The 12,037-nt window shown below is 43.4% G+C and overlaps 1 pseudogene; it reads left to right on the top strand.

Moving 5' to 3' along the window:
* The first annotated feature begins 2,466 nt into the window (after positions 1-2,466).
* Positions 2,467-12,037, top strand: part of LOC112255319 — a 50,775-nt pseudogene continuing 41,204 nt past the window's right edge.

The raw sequence follows: 12,037 nt of genomic DNA, 5'->3' as shown, positions 1-12,037 counted from the left end.
ATTTGTCCGGGGGGGATAAACGTTGAGTTTTGATGGTTAAGTATATGCATTAATTACGATTGGTGAAGTTAAAGGGGCAGTGCAGTCAAAACTTGATTTTCCAGTTTTTTTTAAATACCAGTCAAAAGTTTGAACACACCTACTTACTCAAGGGTTTTTCTTTATTTGTAGTATTTTCTACATTGTAGAATAATAGTGAAGACATCAACACTATGAAATAACACATATGGAATCATGTCGTAACCAAAAATAGTTACTACATCAAAATATATATTATATTATGTCTACATTCAACTGGTAAATGTTGATTCTGATATGATTAAGATTTTTTTTTAATCCTTAATAGGGTGTGGTGCCTGGCCTTAAACTAGAGATATCCTTTTCTTTGTATGGGCTGTGTCTCAATCCAACACATCCGCTTATGACAGCCTTCCGCATCTGCGGTGGAAAGTGTCAGAGCTACCATGCTGTTTGTCAGAGCAGGAGGCATCCTGAAAATTGGTCTTCTCATGAAAATGGTTTGCCTACATACTAACCACTCTATGGAAAGATGAGACTCTGATGAACACAATGGTGTTCTCCGAAAGAATGCATTCTTTATCCTTTTAGGGGCAATCTGGGAGGAAACCAAGACTATTATCCCCCTACTATTTGGTAGTAGTTGGGGAAAGACCAGAGAAGTGACCACTAATGGATGACAGTGAAAGTATGCTTGAATAAAACACACTACAGGTAAGTGCCCAGACGTCCAACGTTTTGGGCGTAGAGGCTAAGGCCAGTGCATTGACGGGGCAATAGTGGAACAACAAAGCATTAGTAAATATATCACAATAATCTCATGTTTGCTCTTACCAGCGGTACAAGCAACACGCCATGACAACTATGTGCAATGTTTTATAAATAACAAAGCTAATACTTGACTGAGAGTCTTTTAGGTGCCCTTTGGCAAACTCCAAGCGGGCTGTCATGTGCCTTTTCCTGGGGAGTGGCTTCCGTCTGGCCACTCTACCATAAAGTTCTGATTGGTGGAGTGCTGCAGAGATTGTTGTCCTTCTGGAACAATCCTGTCTCGGGGCTCTACAGACAATTCCTTTGAACTCTTGGCTTGGTTTTTGCTCTGACATGCACTGTCAACTGTGGGACCTTATATAGACAGGTGTGTGCCTTAACCACTCTCTCACCACTAGCTAGATCTTAACCACTCTCTCACCACTAGCTAGATCTTAACCACTCTCTCACCACTAGCTAGGCCTTACCCACTCTCTCACCACTAGCTAGGCCTTAACCACTCTCTCACCACTAGCTAGACCTTAACCACTCTCTCACCACTAGCTAGACCTTAACCACTCTCTCACCACTAGCTAGACCTTAACCGCTCTCACCACTAGCTAGGCCTTACCCACTCTCTCACCACTAGCTAGGCCTTACCTACTCTCTCACCACTAGCTAGGCCTTACCTACTCTCTCACCACTAGCTAGGCCTTACCCACTCTCTCACTACTAGCTAGGCCTTACCCACTCTCTCACCACTAGCTAGGCCTTACCCACTTTCTCACCACTAGCTAGACCTTAACCACTCTCTCACCACTAGCTAGGCCTTAACCACTCTCTCACCACTAGCTAGGCCTTAACCACTCTCTCACCACTAGCTAGACCTTAACCACTCTCTCACCACTAGCTAGACCTTAACCACTCTCTTCATAAAATAGGAAAGCACAACACAGTTGATGTCCCAACTGTCCAGCAACAGAAACCACAGTTCACGTCATCCTTCACTGTCATGGATATATCAAAGGCAGACTCAGAAGAAACACATTCATGGGAATGGGATCATTTATTTCCTCTGTTCATCATGTATGAACTAGCACTGCGCTTGATTCCCAAACATACATCAGAGGTCATGGAGGGTTCAGTCAGCCAATGAGGAGAATCCTCAACTCCAGTGGTAGAAGTCATGTCTGTCAAGGCAGCTAAAAAGTCATTGAAAGTCATACAGCAAAGCCAATGTCTGCTACGACCAATGACAGGACACCCCTCCAACCCTTTTAGCCAATGACACAATATTACTGTAGGGCCGAGAACGACATAGTACGTGTCTTACCCTGCCATACGTTTCAGTCTTGGTAAATGTACACACACACACACACACACACACACACACACACACACACACACACACACACACACACACACACACACACACACACACACACACACACACACACACACACACACATTCACCATACCTCCAGCCATGCCCACTCGCCCCTCTCATATATCTTTGCCCATGTCCCCCATGTCACCCCTCCACAGCAGAATGACAATGATTGTCTATATTTATTATTCCGCTGACCAACTGTTCCTCCCAACCAATACTCTCACAGAGGCACAGTCCTGTCGTATCAGAAAGGGAGAGAGGGGGGGGGGCGGAGAGAGAGGGGAACAGGAGAGAGACAGTCAGACACTGTCAGTCATAGAGTGTATGACCAAGAAAGAGGACAGGGAGATATAGACAGCAGAGAGGAGAGAGGAGAGCAGACCCAGCAGGTTATGAAGAGAACTAGTAGGATTACCTTGTCAGAGCAGACCTAGATTAGCTGAGCTAGCTGACCTGGTGGAATACAGCACCGAAGGCAACCATCTTCACTTGGGCCACCTTGGGCCAATATCTGGAGGACCAGATCCATTTGGGAGTACAGTAGGTGGCTGGCTGAGGAGGCCATTTTAGCGATCGACTTCACTTCATCCAAACTTTCCAGGTAGAGTCAAGATGGGGGACAGTGGTGGCGAACCGAACCTGCAGTCCTACATTATGGACGAGGAAACTCTGAAGAGAAAGCAGAAGGAGAAGCTAAAGAAGCTCCTGGCCACTGGAGGAAACCCTCGGCCCGCGCGCTCTCTCTTCTTCCTCACGCTGAAGAACCCTTTCCGCAAGGCTGCCATTAACATCGTGGAATGGAAGTATCCTTTAGTGGTCAGGGGCCAGGGGTCAGGGGTCAAGAGTGTGTGGGAAAATGGGATGGGTTGTCACTTGATAGCCATGCTCAGAGTCATGTAGATATGAAGTAGCCTGGTCCCAGATCTGTTTGTGCTGTCTTGTCAACACAGCACAAACAGACTAGGTATCAAAAGGTTTTAACCATGAAGCAGGGTCATGCTCTTAGGCATTCATGGTTTGAAAGCACTGCACTTCTATTGTTTCTTACATGGCCAGATAGTGAAGCCTGTCTTTGGACTTGCAGGATAGTAAATGACTGTTGATGACACTGATAATGCACCTTTAGTTTGGTCTTGTATTGATGGCCACTTCAACCCAGTAGTGTTTTCCACATGGTGGTCTGGATAACCCAGTAGTGTTTTCCACATGGTGGTCTGGATAACCCAGTCGTGTTTTCCACATGGTGGTCTGGATAACCCAGTAGTGTTTTCCACATGGTGGTCTGGATAACCCAGTCGTGTTTTCCACATGGTGGTCTGGATAACCCAGTAGTGTTTTCCACATGGTGGTCTGGATAACCCAGTAGTGTTTTCCACATGGTGGTCTGGATAACCCAGTAGTGTTTTCCACATGGTGGTCTGGATAACCCAGTAGTGTTTTCCACATGGTGGTCTGGATAACCCAGTAGTGTTTTCCACATGGTGGTCTGGATAACCCAGTAGTGTTTTCCACATGGTGGTCTGGATAACCCAGTAGTGTTTTCCACATGGTGGTCTGGATAACCCAGTAGTGTTTTCCACATGGTGGTCTGGATAACCCAGTAGTGTTTTCCACATGGTGGTCTGGATAACCCAGTAGTGTTTTCCACATGGTGGTCTGGATAACCCAGTAGTGTTTTCCACATGGTGGTCTGGATAACCCAGTTGTGTTTTCCACATGGTGGTCTGGATAACCCAGTAGTGTTTTCCACATGGTGGTCTGGATAAAGCCGTTGATGGACATTTTTGGACATGTAAAATATGAGCTTGTTAAAGTGGCGGCGTAATGATATTCCTGGGGTTGTACGGACACCTGTCCTCCCTCGTCACAGCCTAAAAACAGACATGCTAAGCTGTGAGAACGCTGCCTCAGATACAGACTGGTGGCGGGACTGGGTACTGCATTCTGAGAGGGCACAGCATGATTTGTATTTATTTGATTTATTTAACCTTTATTTAACTAGGCAAGTCAGTTAAGAATAAATTCTTATTTACAATGACGGCCTACCAAAAGGCAAAAGGCCTCCTGCGGGGACGGGGGCCTGGGATTTAAAAACATTTTTTAAATACAAAATAAATATATGACTAAACACACATCACAACAAGAGAGACAACACAACACTACATAAAGAGAGACTTAAGACAACAGCGTAGCAAAGCAGCAACACATGACAACACAGTATGGTAGTAACACAACATGACAACAACATGGTAGCAACACAACCTAACAACAACATGGTAGCAACACAAAGTGGTAGCAGCACAAAACATGGTACAAACATTATTGGACACAGACAACAGCACAAAGGTCAAGTAGGTAGAGACAACAATACAGCACATAAAGCAGCCACAACTGTCAGTAAGAGTGTCCATGATTGAGTCTTTGAATGAAGAGATTGAGATAAAACTGTCCAGTTTGAGTGTTTGTTGCAGCTCGTTCCAGTCTCTAGCTGCAGCGAACTGAAAAGAGGAGTGACCCAGGGCTGTGTGTGCTTAGGGGACCTTTAACAGAATGTGACTGGCAGAATGGGTGTTGTACGTGGAGGATGAGGGCTGCAGTAGATATCTCAGATAGGGGGTAGTGAGGCCTAAGAGGGTTTTATAAGTAAGCATCAACCAGTGGGTCTTGTGCCGGGTACACAGAGATGACCAGTTTACAGAGGAGCATAGAGTGCAGTGATGTGTCCTATAAGAAGCATTGGTGGCAAATCTGATGGCCGAATGGTAAAGAACATCTAGCCGCTCGAGAACACCCTTTCCTGCCGATCTATAAATTATATAAATTAATCTAGCATGGGTAGGATGGTCATCTGAATCAGGGTTAGTTTGGCAGCTGGGGTGAAAGAGGAGCAATTACGATAGAGGAAACCAAGTCTAGATTTAACTTTAGCCTGCAGCTTTGTTATGTGTTGAAAGAAGGGCAGTGAACCATCCAGCCATACTCCCAAGTACTTGTATGTGATGACTACTTCAAGCTCTAAACCCTCAGAGGTAGTGATCACACATGTGGGGAGAGGGGCATTCTTCTTACCAAACCACATGGCCTTTGTTTTGGAGGTGTTCAGAACAAGGTTAAGGGTAGAGAAAGCTTGTTGGACACTAAGAAAGCTTTGTTGTAGAGCATTGAACGCAAAATCCGGGTAGTGGCCAGCTGAGTATAAGACTGTATCATCTGCATATAAATGGATGAGAGAGCTTCATACTGCCTGAGTTATGTTGTTGATGTAAATTGAGAAGAGTGTGGGGCAAAGGATTGAGCCTTGGGGTACTACCTTGGTGACAGGCAATGGCTGAGACAGCAGATTTTCTGACTATATACACTGCACTCTTTGAGAGAGGTAGTTAGCAAACCAGGCCAAAGATCCCTCAGAGACACCAATATTCCTTAGCCGGCCCACAAGAATGGAATGGTGATGATAATGTAGTTGTGGTATATCATCCATGATAGTACCCTGATTATGGCTTTGTATTTATTACACATCCAGGAGTGTAATACTACACAAGATTGACCATTTGAATGTGCTGTACTGAAGGGAGACAGATATTTGAACTCTCCACCATCTTCACCCGGTACAGCCAGAAGAGGCCTGGCTACCCCTCAGAGCCTGGTTCCTTTCTAGGTTTCTTCCTAGGTTCCTGCCTTTCTAGGGAGTTTTTCCTAGCCACCATGCTTCTACATCTGCATTGCTTGCTGTTTGGGGTTTAAGGCTGGGTTTCTGTACAGCACGTTGTGACATCTGCTGATGTAAAAAGGGCTTTATAAATACATTTGATTGATTGATTGATCTTTACCACAGGTGGCAATGTAAATAGGTCAGATTTTCTTGTAACTGACCCATTGTGTTGGCCTCAAACGTCTTCCAGTGTTTTAGATGTGGGGACGTCCCTATTGAGGGGTTGGGTGGCACTAACATGCACATACAGCATACTCACTTTATTGATGACTCACATTTTTATGATTCAGATGGTTACGCTGTTAATAGTTATCCAGTGTTTCTCAGCTCCTCCAATACCCCTGAACAGCAGACATTGTTGTTGTAGCCCTGGACAAACAACTGACACAAAACTAGCTAGAGCACGAGTTCACTGTAACATGAGGCCTGTTAAACCATACTGTACACCTTAAGGCTATTTAGATCAGTCATCTGATAGTTGGGTGGGGTTGTAAGATCTCATCGAGATGCATGTGTGCTACCTGAAGGCCTCGAACAGTGGAATAGCTATCCATATCCATCCATACTGCTTGGTTAGGTAATATCAGTGTGTTCCTTGTGTGTTTGAAAATAAATGAGCATACCCCACACACCGTTTAGATACTCTGTGAGCATCTCACTGTCTTTTGAAATGATATTAATACTATACATCATGCATCCAGTGGTGTAAAGTACTTAGTTAAGTAAAAATACTTGAAAGTACTGCTTAAGTCTTTTTTGGGGGTATCTGTACTTTACTTTACTATTTATTTTTTTGACAACTTCTACTTTTACTCCACTACATTCCTAAAGAAAAGAATGTACTTTCTACTCCATATATTTTCCCTGACACCCAAAAGTACTCATTAACATGCTTAGCAGGATAGGAAAATGGTCTAATTCACACACTTAAAAATAAAATCTCTGGTCATCCCTACTGCATCTGATCTGGCGGACTCACTAAACACAAATACTTTGTTTGTAAATTATGTATGAGTATTGGAGTGTGCCCCTGGCTATCCGTAAATTTAAAAAACAAGGTTTTGCTTGATATAAGGAATTTGAAATAATTTTAGCAATTACATTTATTTTTAATACTTAAGTACATTTAAAACCAAATACTTTTTGAATTTTGCTCAAGTAAGATTTTACTGGGTGACTTTCACTTTTACTTGAGTAATTTTCTATTAAGGTATCTTTACTTTTACTCAAGTATGAAAATTGGGTAATTTTTCCACTAGTACTTGCATCTCTGTAATCCACTGTGTAAACAGTATAAGTTTAACCTTTCCTAAGTGTTTCCCTTCAGACCTTTCGAGATCATTATCCTGCTGACCATCTTTGCCAACTGTGTGGCCCTGGCTGTGTTTCTTCCCATGCCTGAGGAGGACAGCAACAACACCAACAGTAACCTGGTGAGTATGGACACGTATGGACCCAGTACCCTTCTCACATCTCATATGATGCAGAGCATCTTATTCTACTAGTTGTGGTTGAATGAATTGAGGTTGGGAAGCAGGGTTTTCACAGGAAGCCTCCCTGTCTGACATGAATACACAGAACATGTATGTCTGAAAGTGTAGTGAGCACCGCATTCATACCTCGATCATGGAGGTGAATGAGCTGGTTATTTCGTGGCCCTACTGCAAATTGGTTACCGTTCTGTTGTAGAAGCACAGTTCATAAATCAATCAGACTGGGATCTGGAGCCTAGTGTGGCCATCTTGGCTCCACTTCTCATGACTTATAACAGGCACGAAGGCCTGGATGTTTGGTGTAATCCAGTTTCAGTGCAATTTGATCTAGCAGCAAAGGATTGAAATGTTGTGGGCCTGATGCCAGACTGGAACTAACTGCTATCCAACTATGATAGTTCTACTCATTTTGAGTTTTGTCTGAAAAATATAATGAATTCAACCACAAAATGCCCATTTAAGAAATGGGGAGACCGAGATGTCTATTTCTGAGTGACCCAGTCGGGAGATAAATATAGAGGTTGTCAAAACAGACGTGAAGAAGCCCTGCACCCTATCATCTCTGTATGTCATCATCAGTGGACATGTGTGAGTGTGGACTGCTGTACAATATGAGTATATTTGTGTGTCAGAGAAACCTGATGATGCATCAATATACTGTACTATGTCCATGTCCTCTGGGATGATAGTGACCTGTTGCTTGGTGTATGAATCCAGCCGTGTTGAAGCAGGGTGAGGACAGGAATGAACAGGGATACTTTTCGGCCCACTACACCCTATTACTGAGAATCATGTAGTGAGGGGGTGTACAGTTTTCTTAATCAGCCACATGAGAAGCAGCTGCCATATGCTTTGGCTGGGGTGGAACCACTGACCTGATGCCTGCAGTATCTCAGTCATCCGTCACTTACAGTTACAGAGACACAGATCCAGGCTCAGTTTCATCTGCCTGTAGGTGGAAGGGATGGGGTGTTCTGTAACTGTAATGACTTGTGCTATTTGGGGTCTGGCTTTTTGAATGATCTAAGATACAGTTCACCTTTCGCCATGGCTGAATGTGCACTTTTCAAATCTTGTGTGTACTGAAAAGAAAAATATGTTTTTTTTAATGTAACATCAGTGCAAGATTTACAAGTGCTGTTGTAGTGTTGTTATACTGTGGTGTACTAGTTGGAATACCGTTATGGATAATTATAGTGGTCTCAGTTATTATAGGCTGTGAAATGCTGGGTCAGATTGTACTAGAGCTAAGTTGTCTACCCATCAAAGGCCATCTCCAAGAGGATATTTTTTGCATCCCTAATAAAGGCTGGTCATTTTTTTTAGCACACAGACATCCACTAGAGTGTAGGCATAAGAACAGTATCATGAAGGAAATACAGACTGATGCTGTGCTGCGTCTTCTCTTTTGATAAGCTACAGCTGTACAGTAGCATGGCAACATTTATTCTTCTTCTTCTTCTTAAGAAGTGGGGCTGTCCCACTCCTCTCATATGTTTTTGATGTATTTTTTGGATAGGATAGATAGAGAGGAAAGAGAGTTTCATAGAGTTGCTGAAATAGCAGTGATCCAGATTCAAACTTGACATGTTTGCAATTGCAGCTTAGGCTACAGTAGAGTAAAAATGTATAGCTGTGAGCTTGATGCAACCGATTCCAAAATTGCCTCTTGGCTTAAAAAACATAATTTGTTCCTTCTAGTCATGATGTCTGTTCTACGGATCTTAACCTGGGCCACATTGTGAAGTCAGAGACAGAGGGACTCTGTTCACACCAGAGCAGTGGCCATCAGGTTACAAAAGCTTTTTTTACCTGTAAAGCACAGACCCATAGAGAGACTGGCCCTGTCCCTGCAGCATAATGTCCTCGACCCAGTTGACTGAGAGGGACAGGTGCTCCCTCTCCCCCTCCTGGTCCCTTCCCCTCAGATGGGTGTGTAAAGGCTATATATATAGACCGCCCCTCTTCCGTCCACCTACCACACCACATGGACTCAGTGGGGCACCAGAGGAATGTGTGACGCCACTGTTGAGCCGCATCATGTAATCAATATGTGTGTGTGTGTGTGTGTGTGTGTGTGTGTGTGTGTGTGTATGTGTGTGTGTGTGTGTGTGTGTGTGTGTGTGTGTGTGTGTGTGTGTGTGTGTGTGTGTGTGTGTGTGTGTGTGTGTGTGTGTGTGTGTGTGTGTGTGTGTGTGTGTGTGTGTGTGTGTGTGTGTGTGTGTGTGTGTGTGTGTGTGTGTGTGTGTGTGTGTGTGTGTGTGTGTGTGTGTGTGTGTGTGTGTGTGTGTGTGTGTGCGCGTGTGTTAGTATGTGAAACCCAAAGACACATTCTATAAATGCCCCTATAGGAATGTTCATGACTTGACAGAATCTAACCCCAGTGTAATTTAGGTTCACTGTGCTACATACAGTACAGCACTTTGAAGCGTTATTAAAGGTATTGTTTTTACGCTGTGAAACTGTTTACACATGCCCTTACCCTGGTGGGATGAATAGTCAGGCCCTATTAAGAAATCATACCTCAAATAGAACATGTTACCCATGGCCACTTGCTGGTGTATCTGTCATCACAGGCGTATTTATCGCTTGCCCATGCTCAAGATCCCGTTTCAAGTTCAACTTTAAGTTCATTTGCCAAGTTATGATACAGGCACAAAAGTATATACAAATGAGATGTTTTGTAAGTCAAGAGCCCCTATGTAACAGACCGTAAAATATAAATAAGTAGCCTGATTAATTGATATACTGCTTTGTAGATTTTAAAAAATGAAGGCAGATAATTGTGTATACTAATAACCATTATCTCTAAACTACAAGTCCCACGGAGATGATGAAGCTCTGTCTGGAGGGAGACCTGGGTGCTGTCTGAGTATTATGTGAGGGATGTGAAGGGTTAATCAAATCAGACAGGGCGGTGAGTGAGTAGGTGCCATTTTAGGGACCTTAGCTCTGAAGTGTTCAGTTGTTAGTCAGCGGGGCCATTCCCTGTATGACTGGCCTGTAATGGGAGAGGAGAGACACAAATACACAGATCAGGGAGCTATACTGGGGGATTTTTACCAAGCAGGATCAATGACTTAGTCAGATTAACTCTTGTAAATACTACAAAATTACTCAATATTCCCTGTGTAGTGTAAAAAGAATATACTAGAAATGGTTGTTATCAGTTATAGCATGTTTGGAGCATTTGCTACCAAGCGGAATCAATGAATTGTAGTCCATTACACATAGAAATATGGGAAGTGTAGCTAGTACTTCATGATACCCTAACAAGCCGTCATTGATGTTTTACAGGAAAGTCTGGAGTATATCTTCCTCATCGTCTTCTCCATAGAGTGCTTTCTAAAGATAGTAGCCTATGGATTTCTATTTCACGAGAATGCATATCTACGGAACTGTTGGAACATACTGGACTTTGTCTGTGTGTCTGTTGGGTAAGTAGGGACAACAGATATGGAGATGGAAATGTACTGCCATGCTCTAACCTTTCTTTCTGTGAACCCATATGATGTTGTTTATCTCCCTTTGTGCTCCTCATCTTTGAACTTCTTCCCTCTCCCTCTGTCTCTCCTCTCCCCTCTCTTCTCCCCCTCTCCCTATCCTCCCCCCATTCTCTCCCTCTCCAGGCTGTTCGCAGTCATCGGTGACTCCATCACCTATATCAGTGGTGTGGAGGCTCAACCAGGGAGAAGGGAGGAGGCTTCGATATGAAGGCCCTCAGGGCGTTCAGGGTGCTCCGGCCCCTCAGGCTGGTCTCTGGAGTCCCGAGTAAGGATCACTGTAAAATAGAGACCTTGTAGCAGTCATAAGGGCAGGAAATCAGCAGAAGGCAAGGCAGGTTAAAGTATAGATTTATTTACAAGTCTTGGTGATCCATATAATACAACATATTCAAACAAAAAGTAATCATAGTTTTACAATATAGATACAATGGCAACAGTCAAAATAAATAGCCTCTGAATCTGGCTTAACCAGTCCTGAATGGACACAGGTATATAGGGCAAGACAGCCTCCCCTTGAGAAACCAAAATGAATCTGCCTTTAAGGACCTCAAACACAAGGCCTATTGTATGCACTGGGCCCAACCAAATGGGCAATTACCAAGAAACGGGTTCATTTAGGGCAATTTTCATATCAATCATTACATAAAAAAACGAGTCAAAATTATACTTAATTATGATATAACATCACAGTTCCTAAACTGAACACTTTTATCTCAACTCACAGTAGGCATAGGATACTGACTCTGAGGAGTCATGTGACACCACGTATTTGTTGCGTTCTATCTCAGTATTTGGTGCCTTGGCGTGACGGAGAAACCAGACAAACATGGAGCGATCCAAACAAAAGACATCAGAGAAATGTACAAAATAACCAAAACTTTTTTCTCACTAGTGTAGCCTAGTTTGTAAACTCTGCAAACAATATGTCTAAATTCTAAGTATGAGAACGGTAAATTAACGCGATAGCCCTAGCCTAATACATTTAATGAATTAACAGAAATGGTTGATATAAGCAAACACTAACATTCTAAATTACTGGGAAATTACGAGGATTAAGGACTAAATTATTTGCGGAGAATTCAGGCGCATTCAAAACAATGATCGCCCTATTGTCACGGGAAGCAGAGAGCCCGTTGCCCCCGTTACAGGAAGCAGAGAGCCCCGTTGC

The sequence above is a fragment of the Oncorhynchus tshawytscha genome, linkage group LG07 (assembly GCF_018296145.1).
Source record: "Oncorhynchus tshawytscha isolate Ot180627B linkage group LG07, Otsh_v2.0, whole genome shotgun sequence".
Classification (NCBI taxonomy): Eukaryota; Metazoa; Chordata; class Actinopteri; order Salmoniformes; family Salmonidae; genus Oncorhynchus; species Oncorhynchus tshawytscha.
This window is presented reverse-complemented; position numbering and strand designations above follow the sequence as displayed.